This window comes from Oncorhynchus clarkii, chromosome 2, assembly GCF_045791955.1.
Source record: "Oncorhynchus clarkii lewisi isolate Uvic-CL-2024 chromosome 2, UVic_Ocla_1.0, whole genome shotgun sequence".
NCBI classification, from domain to species: domain Eukaryota; kingdom Metazoa; phylum Chordata; class Actinopteri; order Salmoniformes; family Salmonidae; genus Oncorhynchus; species Oncorhynchus clarkii.
Window position 1 is genome coordinate 22,303,312 of NC_092148.1, and position 22,080 is coordinate 22,325,391.

At 40.5% G+C, this 22,080-nt stretch overlaps 1 non-coding gene across 1 annotated transcript; it reads right to left on the minus strand.

The window, feature by feature from the left end:
* Window positions 1–20,515: 20,515 nt before the first annotated feature.
* On the minus strand, window positions 20,516–20,588 carry trnat-ugu (transfer RNA threonine (anticodon UGU)). The gene has a single exon. It is a non-coding gene; the product is annotated as a tRNA-Thr (tRNA).
* Between the last annotated feature and the right edge of the window lie 1,492 nt (window positions 20,589–22,080).

Sequence of the window (22,080 nt, forward strand, 5' to 3'; positions counted from 1 at the left end):
CGAGCCGTTGAGGTTTCAGGCTTGAGATTGAATGTTTTTGTGAGCGAAAATGTGAATCAAACTCCACTGCTCAGCTCTCCAGTGTTCTCCCTACAGAGCAGGGATGCAATCGGGTGAGGGCCATAAAAGGCTTCTCTTTTTTTTGCACTGCTAGGGGGAAATGCAGATTTTAACTAATGAAACAACAAAAGAATGTGACCTACATGCTCATTCTGTGTGTGTAAAATAAAAAGTGGTTAATGTGAACCTAACTCACAGCAAAAAAATGTAAAGAAAGCAATCCAATGTTATTTGCTGCCTAGACTTTACTGCAATGACACTCAAGTCTCGAGAAAAAAAAAACAATACACTAATATTGCAGTTAGCCATGACAGCCTTTATAATAGAAGGCTTGTGACCACACACATCTAAATATTGCACTTGGGAAAACATCTTAAAGTAGAACTAGAATGAAACAAAGGCATTCTATTTTTGCTCAAAATAATTGCCCACTATAGTAGAGATCGATCAAGTGCACAAGGCTACATGTGTGCAAAGATAATGTTCACTGAGTAAAACAAGTAACAATCCCCCTCACTCACTCACACACACACACACACACACACGTTACTGTCAAGTTCAACACAACAAAAGCAATATCTTTGGGCTACACTGCACATTATTACGTTTTACACTTTCTGCCTGTGGACATCTGTTCTACAATATGCCAGCAGAGCATAATACCCTTTGTTGGCATAATTGAGCTCTTTCAGGCAGAGAGTCACCCTTTTTATCCACTGTATTGACGAAGTGAGAAAGAGGGAAAGTGTGTGGGGTTCCTTTCACCTCTATAGAGGCATCCAGCTTAAGCCAGGCCCAGCTACACTTGATCCCTGAATCCACTTAACAAGCAACACCTCATTTTCACCTAATTCTCTCATTCTGAAAATTAACCACATATTGTAGAGGGAAAACAGTTCACAGATAGTAGTTAGTTCGTTAGCTTTGCCAGGGTCCAGTAAGCAACTAACGCATTAAAACTTGAGGAACGGTGTGCTGAAAAGCCCCCCCTGCCAGAACCCCCCCCCCTTCACATGAACACGCACACACTCAATTCTTCATTGCTGTGACTTGCTTGCTAGCTGAGATTTCTGATCACGTTCGGCTGTGTTTCATTTCATTTTTTATGTTGGTTTGATCGCGGGGAGGCACTAGTAATCTCTGCAGTTTTCAGTTTGGCTATTTGTTTCAAGTGTGTTAGTTTATAAATAAATCACTGCCAAAATGTGTCATCTCTCCCATGTCTTATTTGACTAGTAGTTGTTCTGAAATGTTTATTTCTTGCCTACATTTTACTCCCTCCTCTATGTTTAATATAACACACATACATTAATTATTAATTGGGACTGCAAGGCCTAGGACACTTCAGAATCCTTTTTGGTGACCTATCATGCCCTCTGATGTGTGCCACAGGAATGATTAGACTCTAGTCACAAAGGGAAGTGGTTATTTCAGCAATAATAGTTTTCAGAGCCATCTACTGTTCTCTCTACCCATCCCTCAATCCCCCATCCCCATCGTGCTTTTCCCTCTTATGGCTTTTCCTACATTGTTTTAAACTTTTTCTGTTTTAGTTTTTAAGAATGTAGGTACAGTAGTAATAATAAAATAATAATAATACAATTTGTACTCTGTGCAAAAAAGTTCAAATATATAAGTCAACATGAGTGCATTTCCATAATCACAGTCAACTGTTACAATACAAAAAATTTTAAAGTATAAATGTATAATAATATAATAAACAAAACTATGACAATGTGCCTCCATGAAGAATCACCCTCAATAGGACACCCCCAGCTCCTCCACCATCCCCATCAACCTCCCCCAACCCATCAAACACAATAATGATAATAATAGAAATAAAATAAAAATACATAAAAAAAAAAATATATATATATATACACACACATGCACAGTACATATACATATGCACAGGACACATGTGCACAGGACACATGTGCACAGGACTGTTCAACTTATCTCTTTCTCTTTTCCTACATCAGATATACAGGTGACATTTCCACCTGGATGACAGCACATAATCAGCAAGACGGAGATGCTCTTCATCCGAGGGAATGCCTGCCCATTCTCTGATGTTAGATCATCCGAGGTGATCACATGTCATTTACATTCCAGCCCTTGTCAGCTCCAGATTTGACTACTACAACTCACACCCTGCTGGAATCCCTGCCTTCTCAGATTCCCCTCTGTTATTAATCTCTATATTGTAATCAATAAAGTGTTTCAAAATGCTGTACTTTTATTAACATATATGTTCAGATCATTCCTGAGAGAGAAGGAGTGTATTATCAGATGGTCATGTGGTACCCTTCCTCACCCATGCCAACAAGATGTTACATCTTGTGGGGTCTTTGCCTTGAAAGTAAGTATGAGAGTATAAGTAATGTACAATTAACCTGCTGAAAGTATACTGACTAAAAGGCAAAACAGAACTGTCAAATTATATTATAGCTGTGTCGTTGTATACTTGCAAATTAGAATTAAGTGTAACATAATTTTGTTGAGGAAAACTGAAATGCCCATACATTTTTTCCCCAGTTTGATGAATGTGTTCTGAAGGAGGAGTCAATTGTCTTTTCAAATATGGACAAAGATGTTAACATCATAAGAGAAGAAATAGCAGTCACTCTTCTCCAAAACACCGGTATGTTCAATTTCTAATTTAATAGAATTGTAGATAAAAATAAAACATTTCTATGGATCTTTCAAGGTTATCTGTGATCCAACTTCTAACTAGACAGCCACTAAAACCCATGTATTTAAATAAGTATGTTACAAGAAACCTACACTATTCCCTTGTTCCCTGTTTTCTCAGAAAAATACATGTAAAGATGTATAGACTACTTGACATTATGTTTTGCTAGATGACCGGAGACAATTATGCAACTTATGTGGGGAGGTGGACAATAATGAGAAAGACACTAACTGGGTAATTGCTTGTTCACTTCTAAAAAGGCACATTTTTAGGAGTACGAATTTGTATAAGCAGTAATATTTCTAGAGGTAGCATCATCCACTTTGTCTGATAATTAAATAATTGTAATTCAAGAAAATGTATTGAATGTTTAATATTTAACATTTTTCATCATAAATATCAGATTGGTTGCTGCCCACGATGGTTCCACCAGTCCAAACCATCACATCATTGGAGGATTATGTCTGCGCCGCCTGTCAGAACTAGGTTAGGCTTGAGTTAAAGTGGACTAAATGTTTACTCAAGCGTTTGCAGTGTTTCAATATTTGTTTGTTATTTTTCTTTTTATATTTGATTTATTATCATTTTATATCTTATGCAAATCGACATTTGTATTTCTTATTTAATGCTTGTTAACAAACGTAACTTTCTGTGATGTTTTTGTGTTATTGTGTGATAATAGTTGTGTATTATCATTATTTTCTTAAACATTACAAAATGTTTCTAAAATAAATGTTTATGTTTCTTTATACTCTAATTTTGTTTTCTGTGGCACACACTACTGGTCAACATGAGCTACCAAAATGATTCTGAAGTGTGCCAGGCCTTGCAGACCCAAGATAGAAGGTGGGGGATTTGAGTGCGTTCACGCAAGCTTTTCTGCACAAGGAGTCGTACGCCAGTTAATACTGTAATGACCTGAATAGATCATAAAGGAACAAGGGTCCAGACAGAGGGTTGAGTTTCCGAATTTACGGTTTATTAACCCAACTTCACACAGGCTACTGTTTGGCCGTAGCCCACGCCAAATAAATGATGGATACCCTATAAAACAACCGTGACCTTCTCTTGTGACGGCCAGACGTAAGAGAGAGAACCATGGCTAAACCCGGTCTTAAACCCAATGCTCAATACTCCCTCCACGCCACTCCGCCAACCACCAAGATGCCCGGCATCAGAACATTTGAGGCATTCCTGTTGTTGGCAGATAGCAGGTCGATTGGCATGTCGGACCCCGCGAACGCTGGGAACTGGTAAATACAACACAACCAACCAATAGCCTAACGCACAGCTGTCCGTGAGGGTCGCTACAATTCCATAGCGAATTGGTTAGGTTACTAATGTTAGCTTATCTGATGTTGTAACGTTAGCGGTCTGACTTTATTAGCTAGTTAATTTTCACACCATAAACTAAATTATTTGTTGGCTAATGTTGCACAATATTTCTCTGGCCAGCTAACGGAGAATTCGATCCATCTAGCAAGATAGCATTTTTAAGTAAAGTTAACATTACTTGTTCCACCACACTTTCTCCCTCACCTCTAACTTTCCAAATGCCAGTCGTTTTTCGGGTTACAGCTCATGAAGTACGCTTCCTCACCCCCATCTCCGTGGTCAGGTTTCTCACCTACCTCTTCGTTATGTTCAAGGCCAGGGACACCCTGCTGTAAATTAACTGGCAAACTGCCATTCCACTCTCCGCTGTCTTTCTAGAGTGCGCACTGATGCTGTAACTAGCACATTGGTTGTCCCTTCTCTCTTCAGTCGTGTGCTGCATTCTGTTGTTATGTGAATGGTTGGCTGAGCCTTGGATGCAGCCAGTATTGCTCAAAACGCGCATCACTCGTTCGCATACAGCCAGTAGTCATCCAAAGCCCCCCCACCCCAAAACGTTTCTCATCGGATTGACAAGAATCACGTAGGTCGCATAGTTTGGATTCAAAACGGCGAATTTGCCGAAAGATGACTAGTTTGCATCCCTGTACAGAGGCGCCCCATGCTGCTTTCCATATTAAAATATCCTGTTGTGTAATAGCTTAATTCAATTCTAAATGATACAGATGTATACAAAAAGGATGGTAGGATGTATTTGGAGATGCTGGGCCTCAGGACAAAACAGAACACTGTCTCAATTTAAGACGTGGATTATTAATGATTACAAAGCGTAATGGAAAGTCTTCAGATTTATTGTCAAATTGTGCACTTTCTAAGAACCGTGACCAGCATGCAGAAATTACAGAACAAGTTAAAAAAGCTTGGTCATCCTGTTACTAGGAACACAGAACTAGAAAAATATTCTATATAAGATTTGTTGCACCACGGTTCACTGTCATAACCATTCAGGCACAATGACTTCAATTAGCCGACATTTGTGCTCCAGATAATATTGCGGTACACACACTACTAAGAGACGGCCTTGAAGTCCATGAAATGTAGCTAAATACATGTTCTAAAGGAAAGTGTAAAGTGTTTTTGTGAACAACAGACAAAGTAGGCTTATCTAATCTAGTTGTTTTCAAAATGGGGGGTCTTTTGGGTGATTTTATGTGAACAATTATTTTATTAATATCACTAGCTGCAACATAATACCACAATGGCAGGGTTTCCGTTAGGAGAAGGTGGCACCTGACATTTTGACCAGCAGCATTTAAATCTACCGGAAATTTGAGAAATTGACCAGACCCATATGCAATTGTAAATTATTTGCATAGTCAATTTAGACAGAGCTCTGGCACACACACTTAGCCCACCACACATGCCACCAGGGGTCTTTTCACAGTCCCCAAATTCAAGAAAGCGTACAGTATTATATAGAGCCCGTATTGCATGGAACTTCCTTCCATCTCAAATTGTTTAAATAAACAGCAAACCTGGTTTCAAAAAGCAGATAAAGCAACACCTTGCGGCACAATGCCTCTCCCCTATTTGACCTAGATAGTTTGTGTGTATACATTGATATGTAGGCTACGTGTGCCTTTTTAAAAATGTATGTAGTTCTGTCCTTGAGCTGTTCTTGTTTATTGATGTTCTGTATTATGTCATTCTGTATTGTTTCATGTTTTGTGTGGACCCCAGGAAGAGTAGCTGCTGCTTTTGCACCAACTAATGGGGATCCTAATAAAATACCAAAATACTACATTTACTTTTCCTCAGCCAACAAGACAAGTAACGAACAGCAAAATCACTAGCCTATGTCAATCTACTATGCCCCATAGGACAGTTGACCTATTCTATTGGTCAGCTTGTTGAGAAAGAAATAGCCTAATAGCGTGAATGTTTGTTCCATAATGCAATTAGCATTAAAACCTGTCAAAACCTGGCTAGGATACTTTGAAGCAAGGTAAGACCTGCACGTCATAATATGTATTAAAACTTTCAGGTTTCAAACAATTAAGTATATATGTTTTCAAAATGCATACGGTCTTCAGCTCATTGCAAAGTGGTGTGTGACACACTGATGAAGCATTTGCTGTTTGAGATGCTGTAGCAGCAGCTCTCGAGCTGTTTGACAGATTTTCCGCTCAAAGGCTCTGTATATGTATGCTGTACGAGTGTGATAAGATACATAACGAATATACTGTACACACGCATATTTAATTCCACTAAATTAAGCAGAATTACAGACTGATAAGCATGACCAGTCAAATGTACACTGAACAAAAATATAAAATGCAACATGTAAAGTGTTGGTCCCATGTTTCCTGAGCTGAAATAAAAAATCCCCCAAGTCTTCCATATGCACAAAAAGCTAATTTCTCTCAAAGTTTGTTCACATTTTTTGTATTTTTTTATTTCACCTTTATTTAACCAGGTAGGCTAGTTGAGAACAAGTTCTCATTTACAACTGCGACCTGGCCAAGATAAAGCATAGCAGTGTGAACAGACAACAACACAGAGTTACACATGGAGTAAACAATAAACAAGTCAATAACACAGTAGAAAAAAAAGTCTATATACATTGTGTGCAAAAGGCATGAGGTAGGTGAATAATTACAATTTGCAGATTAACAATGGAGTGATAAATGATCAGATGGTCATGTGCAGGTAGAGATACTGGTGTGCAAAAGAGAAGAAAAGTAAATAAATAAAAACAGTATGGGGATGAGGTAGGTAAATTGGGTGGGCTATTTACCGATGGACTATGTACAGCTGCAGCAATCAGTTAGCTGCTCAGATAGCAGATGTTTAAAGTTGGTGAGGGAGATAAAAGTCTCCAACTTCAGCGATTTTTGCAATTCGTTCCAGTCACAGGCAGCATAGAACTGGAAGGAAAGGCGGCCAAATGAGGTGTTGGCTTTAGGGATGATCAGTGAGATACACCTGCTGGAGCGCGTGCTACGGGTGGGTGTTGCCATCGTGACCAGTGAACTGAGATAAGGCGGAGCTTTCCCTAGCATGTACTTGTAGATGACCTGGAGCCAGTGGGTCTGGCGACGAATATGTATCGAGGGCCAGCCGACTAGAGCATACAGGTCACAGTGGTGGGTGGTATAAGGTGCTTTAGTAACAAACGGATGGCACTGTGATAAACTGCATCCAGTTTGCTGAGTAGAGTATTGGAAACTATTTTGTAGATGACATCGCCGAAGTCGAGGATCGGTAGGATAGTCAGTTTTACTAGGGTAAGTTTGGCGGCGTGAGTGAAGGAGGCTTTGTTGCGGAATAGAAAGCCGACTCTAGATTTGATTTTGGATTGGAGATGTTTGATATGGGTCTGGAAGGAGAGTTTACAGTCTAGCCAGACACCTAGATACTTATAGATGTCCACATATTCTAGGTCGGAGCCATCCAGGGTGGTGATGCTAGTCGGGCGTGCGGGTGCAGGCAGCGAACGGTTGAAAAGCATGCATTTGGTTTTACAAGCGTTTAAGAGCAGTTGGAGGCCACGGAAGGAGTGTTGTATGGCATTGAAGCTCGTTTGGAGGTTAGATAGCACAGTGTAAGTGAGCATTTTACATCACTGTAAGTGAGAATTTTTCCTTCACCAAGATAAACCATCCACCTTACAGGTGTGGCATATTAAGAAGCTGATTAAACAGCATTATCATTACACATGTGCACCTTGTGCTGGGGACAATAAAATGCCACTTTAAAATGTGCAGTTGTCACATGACACAATATCACAGATGTCTCATGTTTTGAGGTAGCGTACAATTGACATGCTGACTGTAGGAATGTCCACCAGAGCTGTTGTCAGGTGGCCAGATAATTATTGTTAATTTCTTTTCCATAAGCTGCCTCCAACTCCATTTTACAGAATTTGGCAGTACGTCCAACAGGCTTCAAATCAAATCAAATTGTATTGGTCACATACACATGGTTAGCAGATGTTAATGAGAGTGTAGCGAAATTCTTGTGCTTCTAGTTCTGACTGTGCAGAAATATCTAACAAGTAAACTAACAATTTCACAACAACTACCTTATACACACACATGTGTAAAGGAATTATTATGTACATATAAATATATGGATGAGCGATAGGCAAGATGCAGTAGATGGTATAGAGTACAGTATATACATATGAGATGAGTAATGTAGGGTATGTAAACATTATATCAAGTGGCATTGTTTAAAGTGACTAGTGATACATTTATTGCATCCAATTTTTAATTATTAAAGTGGCTAAAGATTTGAGTCAGTATGTTGGCAGCAGCCACTCAATGTTAGTGATGGCTGTTTAACAGTATGATGGCCTTGCGATAGAAGCGGTTTTTCAGTCTCTCGGTCCCAGCTTTGATGCACCTGAGCCACACCTGAACAGGCAGTGGCTCGGGTGGTTGTTGTCCTTGATGATCTTTATGTCCTTCTGTGACATCGGGTGGTGTAGGTGTATTGGATGGCAGGTCGTTTGCCCCCGGTGATGCGTTGTGCAGACTAACTACCCTCTCGAGAGCCTTACGGTTGTGGGCGGAGCTGTTGCCGTACCAGGCTGTGATACAGCCCGACAGGATGCTCTCGATTGTGCATCTGTAAAAAGTTTGTGAGTGTTTTTGGGGACAAGCCAAATTTCTTCAGCCTCCTGAGATTCAAGAGGTGCTGTTGCGCATTCTTCACCACGCTGTCTGTGTGGGTGGACCATTTCAGTTTGTCCGTGATGTGTAGGCTGAGGAACTTAAAACTTTCCACCTTCTCCACTACTGTCCCATTGATGTAAAAATGGGGGGTGCTTCCTCTGCTGTTTCCTGAAGTCCACGATCATCTCCTTTGTTGACGTTGAGTGTGAGGATATTTTCCTGACACCACACTCCGAGGGCCCTCACCTCCTCCCTGTAGGCCATCTCGTCATTGTTGGTAATCAAGCCTACCACTGTAGTGTCGTCTCAGTTGGACGCGTGCATGGCCACGCAGTCATGGGTGAACAGGGAGTACAGGAGAGGGCTGAGAACGCACCCTTGTGGGGCCCCAGTGATGAGGATCAGCGGGGTGGAGATGTTTCCTTCCCTCACCACCTGGGGGCGGCCCGTCAGAAAGTCCAGGACCCAGTAGCACAGAACGGGGTCGAGACCCAGGGTCTCAAGCTGAATGACACCTGAAAATAGCTGTGCTGCAACACTCCCCATCCAACCTGAGATACATTGAGAGGATCTGCAGAGAAAAATGGTGAAACTCCAAAATAAATCAAATCAAATTTTATTTGTCACATGCGCTGAATACAACAGGTGTTGACCTTACAGTGAAATGCTTACTTACAAGCCCTTAACCAACAAGCAGTTTTAATAAAATCCCCCCCCAAAAAATGTAAAAAATATAAGAATAACAAAAAATGTAAGAGTAGCAGTAAATAACAATAGCAGGGCTATACACGGGGGTACCGGGACAGAGTCAATTTGTCAATAAGCAGGGCACCGGTGATGTACTGGGCCATATGCACTACCCTCTGTAGTGCTTTGCGGTCAGAGGCAGAGCAGTTGCCATACCAAGCAGTGGTGCAGCTGTAAAACCTTTTGAGGATCTGAGGACCCATGCCAAATCTTTTTAGTATCATGAGGGGGAATAGGTTTTGTCTTCACGACGGTCTTGGTGTGCTTGGACCATGTTAGTTTGTTGCTTCACTACAGCCCTATCGATGAGAATGGGGGCATGCGTGGTCCTCCTTTTCCTGTAGTCCACAATCATCTCCTTTGTCTTGATCACATGTTGTCCTTGCACCACACAGTCAGTTCTCTGACCTCGTCCCTATAGGCTGTCTCATCGTTGTCGGTGATCAGGCCTACCACTGTTGTGTCATCAGCAAACTTAACTTCTCTAGGATAGGGGGCAGCATTTGGAATTTTGGATGAAAAGCTTGCCCAAATTCAACTGCCTGCAACTCATCCCCAGAAGATACGATATGCATATTATTAGTAGATTTGGATAGAAAACTGTTCGAATCATGTCTGTGAGTATAACAGAACTTATGTAGCAGGCGAAACCCCGAGGACAAACCATTCAGATTTTTTTTGGGGGGGGAGGTCACTCTCTTTTCAATGGCTTTTCATTGGGAATCCAGCTTTCTAAGGGACTTGCTTGCAGTTCCTACCGCTTCCACTGGATGTCACCAGAAATTGGTTGAGGTTATTCCATTGTGTAATGAAGAAGTACGGCCATCTTGAACGAGGGTCACTTCATGTGCACTGTTTGATAGAGGCGCATGACCAGAAAGCTAGCATCAGTTTGTTTTCTTCCTGTATTGAACACAAATCATCCCGTCTTCAATCTTATTGATTATTTACTTTAAAAAATACCTAAAGTTGTATTAGAAAAGTAGTTTGAAATGTTTTGGTAAAGTTTTCAGGTAACTTTTGAGATATTTTTTAGTCACGTTGCACAAGTTGGAACCAGTGTTTTTCTGGATCAAGCGCAGCAAATTAATGGACATTTTGGATATATATGGAAGGAATTAATCGAACAAAAAGGACAATTTGTGATGTTTATGGGACATATTGGAGTGCCAACAGAAGAAGCTCGTCAAAGGTAAGGCATGATTTATATTGTTATTTCTGCGTTTTGTGTCGCGCCTGCAGGGTTTAAATATGTTCTCTCTTTTGTTTACGGAGGTGCTATCCTCAAATAATAGCATCGTTTGCTTTCGCCGAAAAGCCTTCACAACATGTGTAGCTTTAATTTGGTATCTTACATGTGTGATTTCATGAAAGTTAGAGTTTTATAGGAATTTATTTGAATTTGGCGCTCTGCATTTTCTCAAATGTCAAAACAACTGTCTACCAAATCTCTTCACTTTTAAAATGTTGATTACTTCTACTTGCCATTATCATTCACTGGGACCCCCTGGCCGGGGGTCTCTGGGCAAGAAAAGTTTGAAAACCCCTAGACTAAATAATTAAAAAAATATATAGTATAGAACTACACTTCTTCTAAACAAATGAATAGGCCTAAATAGACATTGACAGCCTAGATTGTTTGAAAACTGATGTCCTCACATAGCAATAGAAGTTTGTGTTATTCCCCATAGCCTATTTGAATGAAGAGTAAACAGAGCGCTTTTTGCTTGACATTTTGTGTGTGAGGAAGTAAATGTTGCCTTAAGAGTAACATGATCCAATTGGAGAAAGGTCAGCATAGTTCCCATCATAATCATATGCATGAACTCGGGCTACAACTGGGAATGCTTCACATTTAAATTATATTTCTGTCTGGTTTAATGTTACCGCTCCAGCTCCACTTCATCAGTATTCAGTCTCCCTAGAGATCCCACCCACCCACCACGCTTCTCAGTCAACCACCTCGCCCACATCTGCTTTCCCCTAATCGTCCCAAAATCTTTGTTATACTGAATGCTGCTTATAAATAATGAAACAGGCATTAAGAAAAGTAAATAGTCCCTTAGAAGGCAGCAGGCAGGCGATACAGTAAGTAAATATGCCGTGCGTAGAAAAACTGTTAAACCAGCCAGACTGGACAACACATTTCTAGCCTGATGTTTCACCTGACTTCTCTCTATGCTTTTACAATACAAATGGCTTTCTACTTTTGTCTCTCTGAGAAGACAAAAAGCCTGGAGTAGTTCTGTCTTTTTGAGATGTCCCTGGGTGACCTAGTAATCCCTAGGCTCTTTCTCAATTGTCCTCCTGATTCCTCACATCCTCTCTCTTCACATCCTCAAAATGCACAGAAGAGCCTAGGTTCCTTTGTCTAATCTTCTCCTCCAATGCGTTTTGAGGAGGCAAAGAGAGAGGATGCGAGGAATCAAGGAAAGACAATTGAAAAAGAGCCCTTGTTTCACGGAAGCTGAAAAGGTCTTTGAAATAGTAAAGACAATTCAGCATCTGGGCAATTCCACAGTAGAGCTCAGCAGAGTACAGCACAGCAGAGTGCATTCGAGTACAGTACTCTAGTGTATTTAACTTGTGTGCTCTACTGAACTATACTCTAGTTATTTACTGAACAGTACTGCCCTGTGCTATACTTTTCTGTGCTCGACTTTGCTGTCCAAACTTGTGAACCCAACTGTGCTTTCTGACTATTATGATTTTCCCCATTGTAGCCAATAAACTGCAGAAATACAGTTAGCGAACAAGTTATCGTCACAGTAATTAATAAACAAAATTGATACCAATAAAACACTGACTAATTAATAGATCTACCTTTATTTGTTACTTCTGAACGTTCATTATCCTCCCATCCTAATGAGGGAGAGCAATTAGAAAATATCTTAAAGATATGTGGGTTTTTGCTAACAGAATATTAAGGCACAAGGCAATTGTTCAACAACGTACAGAAGGCAGACAAATATATCCAAAACTAAATATAAAAAGTGTTGATATTTGTTGGCAAGGGGTCTTTTACTTCAATATGAGTGTTATGTATTTCTAATACCTTTAAACTATTTCTGGTAGATGTTTTTTTTTTTAAAGACCCCTTTTCCATATTTGCTTATTCCTACATTTTAAGATGGAAAATTGTAAAAACAATTAGATATCACTTAATAAAAAAAGACTCATCTTAAATTTGACATGCTCCTATGAACTTCACATGTTGCTGCTCATGGGTTCTTTTAGATGGAAATCACTATATCCTTTTCACATAGTCACCATTCTCTTTCATCTATACATGATCACACCTCTGACATTTGTAGTGATGGGAGCAGGAGACAGTAGTGTTTCCAAACTGCTCCTATATGGGTTTGGTTACAAAAGGGTGAGCAGTAGCAGCAGTAACCAAGGCGAATGTTATTAAGCCTCTCTGATGACATCAAAGCTGTAGCAACTGAGCTAAGGCCGAGAGTGCCAGGTCTCTTCTATCAGGACTTGGCTGACAGGCCTTGCACGGCTCCCTAGTGTTTTGTATTGCCGTTTGCCTTGGAGACGATAAGCACCCTGATGATGGGGATGGGAGAAGTAGCGTAGAGCGGAGCAGCCTGGAGATTCTAATGCATTTTAATAAGGCTCCCGCTCCACGATAGGCAAACAGCGCTGCTAGTATCTTACTCTGGCATTTCTCCTCACTGCCTGTCGCTGGCTTGTCCCTTCAGGATCACCTTGGAGATTTCCTCCCTGCTCTGTATCCTCATCCTTTTGAAGGACAACTTGTTCACCTCTCCACTCTCACAAAGAACCACTTAATAGGCCTCTCTTCTCAGCTGCTTTATTGCCTGTGTCCTCCAGGCTTGTCATTTTTATTCCTGGCCCAATTGTGGCATGTCAGGTTGGATCAAGCCTCCTAGTGCTCATGTTAGCTAGAGCTACAGCCCAATGCACAACAGTGGCTGTACCATACTCTCCCTCTCTTTCTCACTGCTGGGGACACACTGTCAGCCTGCCACAACAACCTAGATACAGTTAAAGCCACTGTAGTCTGTAAGGTTTCCAATCATTCTAAAATAAACCACTTAATAGCCTAGATTATTCTCCTTACAAAAAATCTTCCAGATTCCTTAAAGTTAACAGTACTTTGTTTATTTTAGAGGTCAACCGATTAATCGACATGGCCGATTAATTAGGGCCGATTTCAAGTTATAACAATCGGTAAATCTGCATTTTTGGACGCCGATTATGGCCGATTACATTGCATTCCACGAGAAAGCTGCGTGGCTGGCTGACCACCTGTTACGCGAGTGCAGCAAGGAGCCAAGGTAAGTTGCTAGCTAGCATTAAACTTACCTTATAAAAAACAATCAATCTTCACATAATCACTAGTTAACTAACACATGGTTGATAATATTACTAGGTTAACTAGCTTGTCCTGCGTTGCATATAATCAATGCGATGCCTGTTAAGTTATCATCGAATCTCCGCCTACTTCGCCAAACGGGTGATGATTTAACAAAAGCACAATCGTTGCACGAAATGTACCTAACCATAAACATCAATGCCTTTCTTAAAATCAATACACAGAAGTAGATTTTTTAAAACCAGCATATTTAGTTAAAAGAAATGAATGTTAGCAGGCAATATTAACTAGGGAAATTGTGTCACTTCTCTTGCGTTCATTGCACACAGGTTCATGGTATATGCAACAGTTTGGGCCGCCTAGTTCGTTGGGAACTAATTTGCCAGAATTTTACATAATTATGACATAACATTGAAGGTTGTGCAATGTAACAGCAATATTTAGATTTAGGGTTACCACCCGTTCGATAAAATACAGAATGGTTCCGTATTTCACTGAAAGAATAAACGTTTTGTTTTCGAAATTATAGTTTCCGGATTTGACCATATTGATGACCAAAGGCTCGTATTTCCGTGTTTATTATATTATAATTAAGTCTATGATTTGATATTTGATAGAGCAGTCTGACTGAGTGGTGGTAGACAGCAGCAGGCTCGTAAGCATTCATTCAAACTTTACTGCGTTTGCCAGCAACTCTCGCTTGAAGCACAGCGCTGTTAATGACTTCAAGCCTATCAACTCCTGAGATTAGGCTGGCAATACTAAAGTGCATATTAGAACATCCAATAGTCAAAGGTATATGAAATACAAATGGTATAGAGAGAAAGAGTCGACGCATCATAATTCCTATAATAACTACAACCTAAAACTTCTTAACTGGGAATATTGAACCACCCGCTTTCATTTGTTCTGAGCAAGGAACTTAAATGTTAGCCTTTTTTACATGGCACATATTGCACTTTTACTTTCTTCTCCAACACTGTGTTTTTGCATTATTTAAACCAAATTGAGCATGTTTCATTATTTATTTGAGACTAAATAGATTTTTATTTGTGTATTATATTAAGTTTAAAAAAGTGTCATTTTATATATATATATATATATATATATATATATACAGTGCCTTGCGAAAGTATTCATCCCCCTTGAACTTTGCGACCTTTTGCCACATTTCAGGCTTCAAACAAAGATATAAAACTGTATTTTTTTGTGAAGAATCAACAACAAGTGGGACACAATCATGAAGTGGAACGACATTTATTGGATATTTCAAACTTTTTTAACAAATCAAAAACTGAAAAATTGGGCGTGCAAAATTATTCAGCCCCTTTACTTTCAGTGCAGCAAACTCTCTCCAGAAGTTCAGTGAGGATCTCTGAATGATCCAATGTTGACTTAAATGACTAATGATGATAAATATAATCCACCTGTGTGTAATCAAGTCTCCGTATAAATGCACCTGCACTGTGATAGTCTCAGAGGTCCGTTAAAAGCGCAGAGAGCATCATGAAGAACAAGGAACACACCAGGCAGGTCCGAGATACTGTTGTGAAGAAGTTTAAAGCCGGATTTGGATACAAAAAGATTTCCCAAGCTTTAAACATCCCAAGGAGCACTGTGCAAGCGATAATATTGAAATGGAAGGAGTATCAGACCACTGCAAATCTACCAAGACCTGGCCGTCCCTCTAAACTTTCAGCTCATACAAGGAGAAGACTGATCAGAGATGCAGCCAAGAGGCCCATGATCACTCTGGATGAACTGCAGAGATCTACAGCTGAGGTGGGAGACTCTGTCCATAGGACAACAATCAGTCGTATATTGCACAAATCTGGCCTTTATGGAAGAGTGGCAAGAAGAAAGCCATTTCTTAAAGATATCCATAAAAAGTGTTGTTTAAAGTTTGCCACAAGCCACCTGGGAGACACACCAAACATGTGGAAGAAGGTGCTCTGGTCAGATGAAACCAAAATTGAACTTTTTGGCAACAATGCAAAACGTTATGTTTGGCGTAAAAGCAACACAGCTGAACACACCATCCCCACTGTCAAACATGGTGGTGGCAGCATCATGGTTTGGGCCTGCTTTTCTTCAGCAGGGACAGGGAAGATGGTTAAAATTGATGGGAAGATGGATGGAGCCAAATACAGGACCATTCTGGAAGAAAACCTGATGGAGTCTGCAAAAGACCTGAGACTGGGACGGAGATTTGTCTTCCAACAAGACAATGATCCAAAACATAAAGCAAAATCTACAATGGAATGGTTCAAAAATAAACATATCCAGGTGTTAGAATGGCCAAGTCAAAGTCCAGACCTGAATCCAATCAAGAATCTGTGGAAAGAACTGAAAACTGCTGTTCACAAATGCTCTCCATCCAACCTCACTGAACTCGAGCTGTTTTGCAAGGAGGAATGGGAAAAAATGTCAGTCTCTCGATGTGCAAAACTGATAGAGACATACCCCAAGCGACTTACAGCTGTAATCGCAGCAAAAGGTGGCGCTACAAAGTATTAACTTAAGGGGGCTGAATAATTTTGCACGCCCAATTTTTCAGTTTTTGGTTTGTTAAAAAAGTTTGAAATATCCAATAAATGTCGTTACACTTCATGATTGTGTCCCACTTGTTGTTGATTCTTCACAAAAAAATACAGTTTTATATCTTTATGTTTGAAGCCTGAAATGTGGCAAAAGGTCGCAAAGTTCAAGGGGGCCGAATACTTTCGCAAGGCACTGTATATATATATATATAAATTCAAAACAAATCAGCCGATTAAATCACTACCAGCATGTTTTGGTCCTCCAATAATCAGTATCGGCGTTGAAAAATCACGATCGGTCGACCTCTAGATTGTTTCCAGTCATTGCCCCAGGTGCCCATGAGAAATGGGTGCTGATGCATCTATTCTGCAGGGGGTGAGGAGAAATGTCAGACACAAGAGAGGACAGATCATCCTATGGAAACATTGCAGCATAGCACAGAATTCAGCCACATGACAGACTCCTAAAAGGCCAGAAAATTAAATGCAATAGTATGAAATAGTCCAGAAGAAAATACATCTATTTTATTTTTACCTTTATTGAACTAGGCAAGTCAGATAAGAACAAATTATTTTTCAATGACGGCCTAGGAACAGTGGGTTAACTGCCTTGTTCAGGGGCAGAACAACAGATTTTTACCTTGTCAGCTCAGGGATTAGATCTTTCAACCTCCCGGTTACTAGTCCAACACTAACCACTAGGCTACCTGCCGCCCCATTTATAGGTCTAAGAAGCATTGTGTGCATTACACAGATCTTCCTAAAAAGCAGAAACTGAGTATTGTCAATAACACACCAATGAATTAGCTGATATACACACACAGTGGGGAGAACAAGTATTTGATACACTGCCGATTTTGCAGGTTTTCCTACTAACAAAGCATGTAGAGGTCTGTAATTTTTATCGTAGGTACACTTCAACTGTGAGAGACGCAATCTAAAACAAAAATCCAGAAAAATCACATTGTATGATTTTTAAGTAATTAATTTGCATTTTATTACATGACATAAGTATTTGATCACCTACCAACCAGTAAGAATTCCGGCTATCACAGACCTGTTAGTTTTTCTTTAAGAAGCCCCCTGTTCTCCACTCATTACCTGTATTAACTGCACCTGCTTGAACACGTTACCTGTATAAAAGACACGTGTCCACACAATCAATCAAACAGACTCCAACCTCTCCACAATGGCCAAGACCAGAGAGCTGTGTAAGGACAACAGGGATAAAATTGTAGACCTGCACAAGGCTGAGATGGGCTACAGGACAATAGGCAAGTAGCTTGGTGAGAAGGCAACAACTGTTGGCGCAATTATTAGAAAATGGAAGAAGTTCAAGATGACGGTCAATCACCCTCGGTCTGGGGCTCCATGCAAGATCTCACCTCGTGGGGCATCAATGATCATGAGGAATGTGAGGGATCAGCCCAGAACTACACGGCAGGACCTGGTCAATGACCTGAAGAGAGCTGGGACCACAGTCTCAAAGAAAACCATTAGTAACACACTACGCCGTCACGGATTAAAATCCTGCAGCGCACGCAAGGTCCCCCTGCTCAAGCCAACGCATGTCCAGGCCCGTCTGAAGTTTGCCAATGACCATCTGGATGATCCAGAGGAGGAAAGGGAAAAGGTCATGTGGTCTGATGAGACAAAAATAGAGCTTTCACCCGCCGTGTTTGGAGGAAGAAGGATGAGTACAACTCCAAGAACACATCCCAACCGTGAATGCTGGTTTTCAATTTTAGTTGGTGGGATTTTCATAAATCATCCTCAGTCAACATGGATTTAGGTAATTGTTGAAAATCTAAGGGATTAATTACTTGGTTTGTGATTGTCCTAGTCTAGCTAAATCTCTCCAGGATGATTGATTTGAAGGAAAAACATTCAATCCCAGACAATACTACCTGACCAAACTGTGTTAGAAGTTACCATTTAAGTCATCCTGAATTGAGATGAACGCACATAACCCTAGTAATGACAGATTTAAAGCAAGGACAAATTAGTGTTTACTACTTCAGTCTTGTTTAGGCCTAGACAAAACTGTGTTCATGAACAATCGCGATTGATAAAAATGTCGGTTCAGATTACCATAGTTATGATTGAACAAGTATAGCCTAGCCATTGTAGGAATAAACTTGATTGATATTCATAAAGACTCCATGAGCTACTTAGATACAACAGGTCCTGTTCATATTTGAAGCCATAACGTAATTTGTCCAGGCAAACTGTTAACGTTACACTCTTGCATTAAAATAAATTGTGTGTCATGCCCATGAGCAGAATGCATGGGTAACGTCAAGATACAGTAGCGTCAAGATAATTCGCCAAGAGCCACAGTGCTTTTGAATTCGAAACTTTGTCATGAAACTAAAAGTTTTCAAACAGCACATTGAAAACATGACATGCACCGATAATAAAACGTCTTTATTATTCTTACCGGAGAGTTTCGATAAAACGGAAAGGTATTTTCTTTTCTTCACTGCAGCTGAAACGTTTCAGCTAAGGCAGCATTACAAGCTCCAGAGCATACTCTCCGCAGAAACCTTCCAGAGGATTGACGTGATAGAATGAACCTCCTTAACGATATGCCTCAATGTAGGTGCAACTGAACGAAATACCAACGCATTCATTCAAGTTTAAAGTTACACAGTATTTTTTTTATGTTAGCTGTCAAAAAGACGATTTCGATTCAACTTGCTATCTTGTCTCCACCCACTGCAAAGTCAAATCCCATATCCAAACCTCGCGAGATGTTATCGGCGTTTTCTCCACACTCCCTGATGATGTGACCATAACGATAAGATAAGATGAGGTCCCAGAATTTGTACGATTATAATTTATGGCGACAAAAGTATGTAAAATGAATCCTTCTCCCTTGTATTATGTTTATATTGCATAGACCACTAGTTACAATTCACTCACATGCAAACTACTTTGTTTTTCAGGACAAGCTATATACACATAACAAATTGCATGTAAAATGTTTATATAAGAAAACATTTGCACATACTGCATTTCTCCTCACAACTCCATATTACCTTTGGCATTTCATTAATCCTAGCTTGCACCCTTCTGACAGGAGGTTAGGGGACATTACTTTTGCATTAATCATGCTCAATCTCTAAATAAATGGAATCTACGGATTTCACATGACTGGGAATACAGATATGCATCTGTTGGTCACAGACACCTTAAAAAAATAAAAGAGCACGCTTTTCCAGCGTGCCAGTGGCCATCAACGGTGAGCATTTGCCCAATGAAGTTGGTTACAATGGAGAACTGCAGTCAGGTCAAGACCCTGGTGAGGATGATGAGCACACAGATGAGCTTCCCTGAGATGGTTTCTGACAGTTTATGTAGAAATTATTTGCCTCTGCAAACTCACATTTTCATTAGCTGTCCGGGTGGCTGGTCTTAGACGATCCAACAGGTGAAGAAGCCGGAAGTGGAGGTCCTGGGCTGGCGTGGTTACACATGGTCTGCGTTTGTGAGGACAGTTGGACGTACTGACGAGGGGAGAGTGAAACAAATGCTCAAGTAGGACTGCTTTCCTACTGTCATATACAATAATACATTGATCTCTGCCAGAAAAAGATCAATGGAAATAAAATGCAGAAACAAAACAAATCTGTAGTGGTGACATGATCAAATACAACGACATCCACAGTTTTCACACATTCATCTCATATGTCAACATTGATTGCATTGGTCTCTCAAGCAACGCCCTTCCCCCGGGGACAAAGCTCCACACATGCCCCACCCCGGCTCCCGATCCAGGCATTGAAGATGTTAATAAAATATCTGTTTGTTATCTGCCCACAGGTGGAATAGTAGGCTCCTCTGGCAAATTTCAATGATGTCTGTCTGTCCATCAAATCGTGAGGCGTGGAATGATCATTGAGAGGCAAATTAACAGTTCTATGTTGCTAATATTCACATTGTTTTACTCCAATGCAATGTGTAGACAAGACTGCATGTTAGGCTACACAGGTTGTCACGGAGGCAGTCATTTCTGTTCTGTTGACACGAGACATAAGCTACTACAACAATATAATTATGGTGAGCAGAATTGAACACAAATCGGGATTGTACTGACCTGGATTAGTCAAGGCCCCAGCGAGAATTGAACTCGCGACCCCTGGTTTACAAGACCAGTGCTCTAACCACTGAGCTATGGAGCCTTACCTACTCACACCTTGAGACAACAGGCCATTTACATATTACAACGGATCTTGCCAATTCACAGACATTAGGCCGCACCTCATGCCACTCACTCCACCACACAGCTGTTAGTGCAGTCTGGCCTAACCAGCTAAACAGGTTGTTAGCATATGAAGCAAAGTCACCTACTCCAGGCTTGAGTGTCTTCTGGTTTTCAGTCTCTCTGTTACATCATGATCTACATGAGATTTAGACCAGAAAAACATAATACACATTTTTACATGCCAATTGGACCTGTGCAATAAAACACACACACACACACACACACACACACACACACACACACACACACACACACACACACACACACACACACACACACACACACACACACACACACACACACACACTACTACAGAGCAGCAACAGACCATAAAATGCTTTGCCATTGCCAGAGAACGGCCTTCAAATGATTACTGCATTTTATTGTCTGTTGCTGCGCTCTAGTGGCGTGTCCTAGCAGTGCCACAGAGAGTGTTTATCAGTCACATGCGCAGGGTTGCGGATGTAAATGCAGGGTACAGTGAATATCTTAAACTCTTACAGTGCAGGTCAAAGGGAAGTGAATGAAACAATAGCAACATAATAATAATTGCATGTTTACAACTAACATGATAAATGTCCATTGGGTGGGGGCAGGTTAAATGTCAGATGAGGTGGTGGTGGTGGTGGTGGTGGTGGGGGGGGGGGGGGGGGGGTTAGGGGGAGCATCAGTGTATAAACTTTATCACCACTATAAAAAGCATCTAGACATTATCTCCCATTTCTTTTAGACTAGCATTCAGTTCTCAACAGCAGAGATTTGTTGTCACACCCTGACCTTACTATTCTTTGTTTTCTTTGTTATTTTAGTTTGGTAAGGTGGTGACATCGGTCATGTATGTGTTCGTCATGTCTAGGGTTTTTGTATGTTTATGGGGGTGTTCCCTATCTAGGGGTTTTTGTAAGTCTATGGTTGCCTAGATTTTTATTTTTTTATTATTTTTTATTTCACCTTTATTTAACCAGGTAGGCTAGTTGAGAACAAGTTCTCATTTGCAACTGCGACCTGGCCAAGATAAAGCATAGCAGTGTGAACAGACAACACAGAGTTACACATGGAGTAAACAATTAACAAGTCAATAACACAGTAGAAAAAAGGGGAGTCTATATACATTGTGTGCAAAAGGCATGAGAAGGTAGGCGAATAATTACAATTATGCAGATTAACACTGGAGTGATAAATGATCAGATGGTTATGTACAGGTAGAGAGAGATATTGGTGTGCAAAAGAGCAGAAAAGTAAATAAATAAAAACAGTAAGGGGATGAGGTAGGTGAAAATGCGTGGGCTATTTACCAATAGACTATGTACAGCTGCAGCGATCGGTTAGCTGCTCAGATAGCAGATGTTTGAAGTTGGTGAGGGAGATAAAAGTCTCCAACTTCAGCGATTTTTGCAATTCATTCCAGT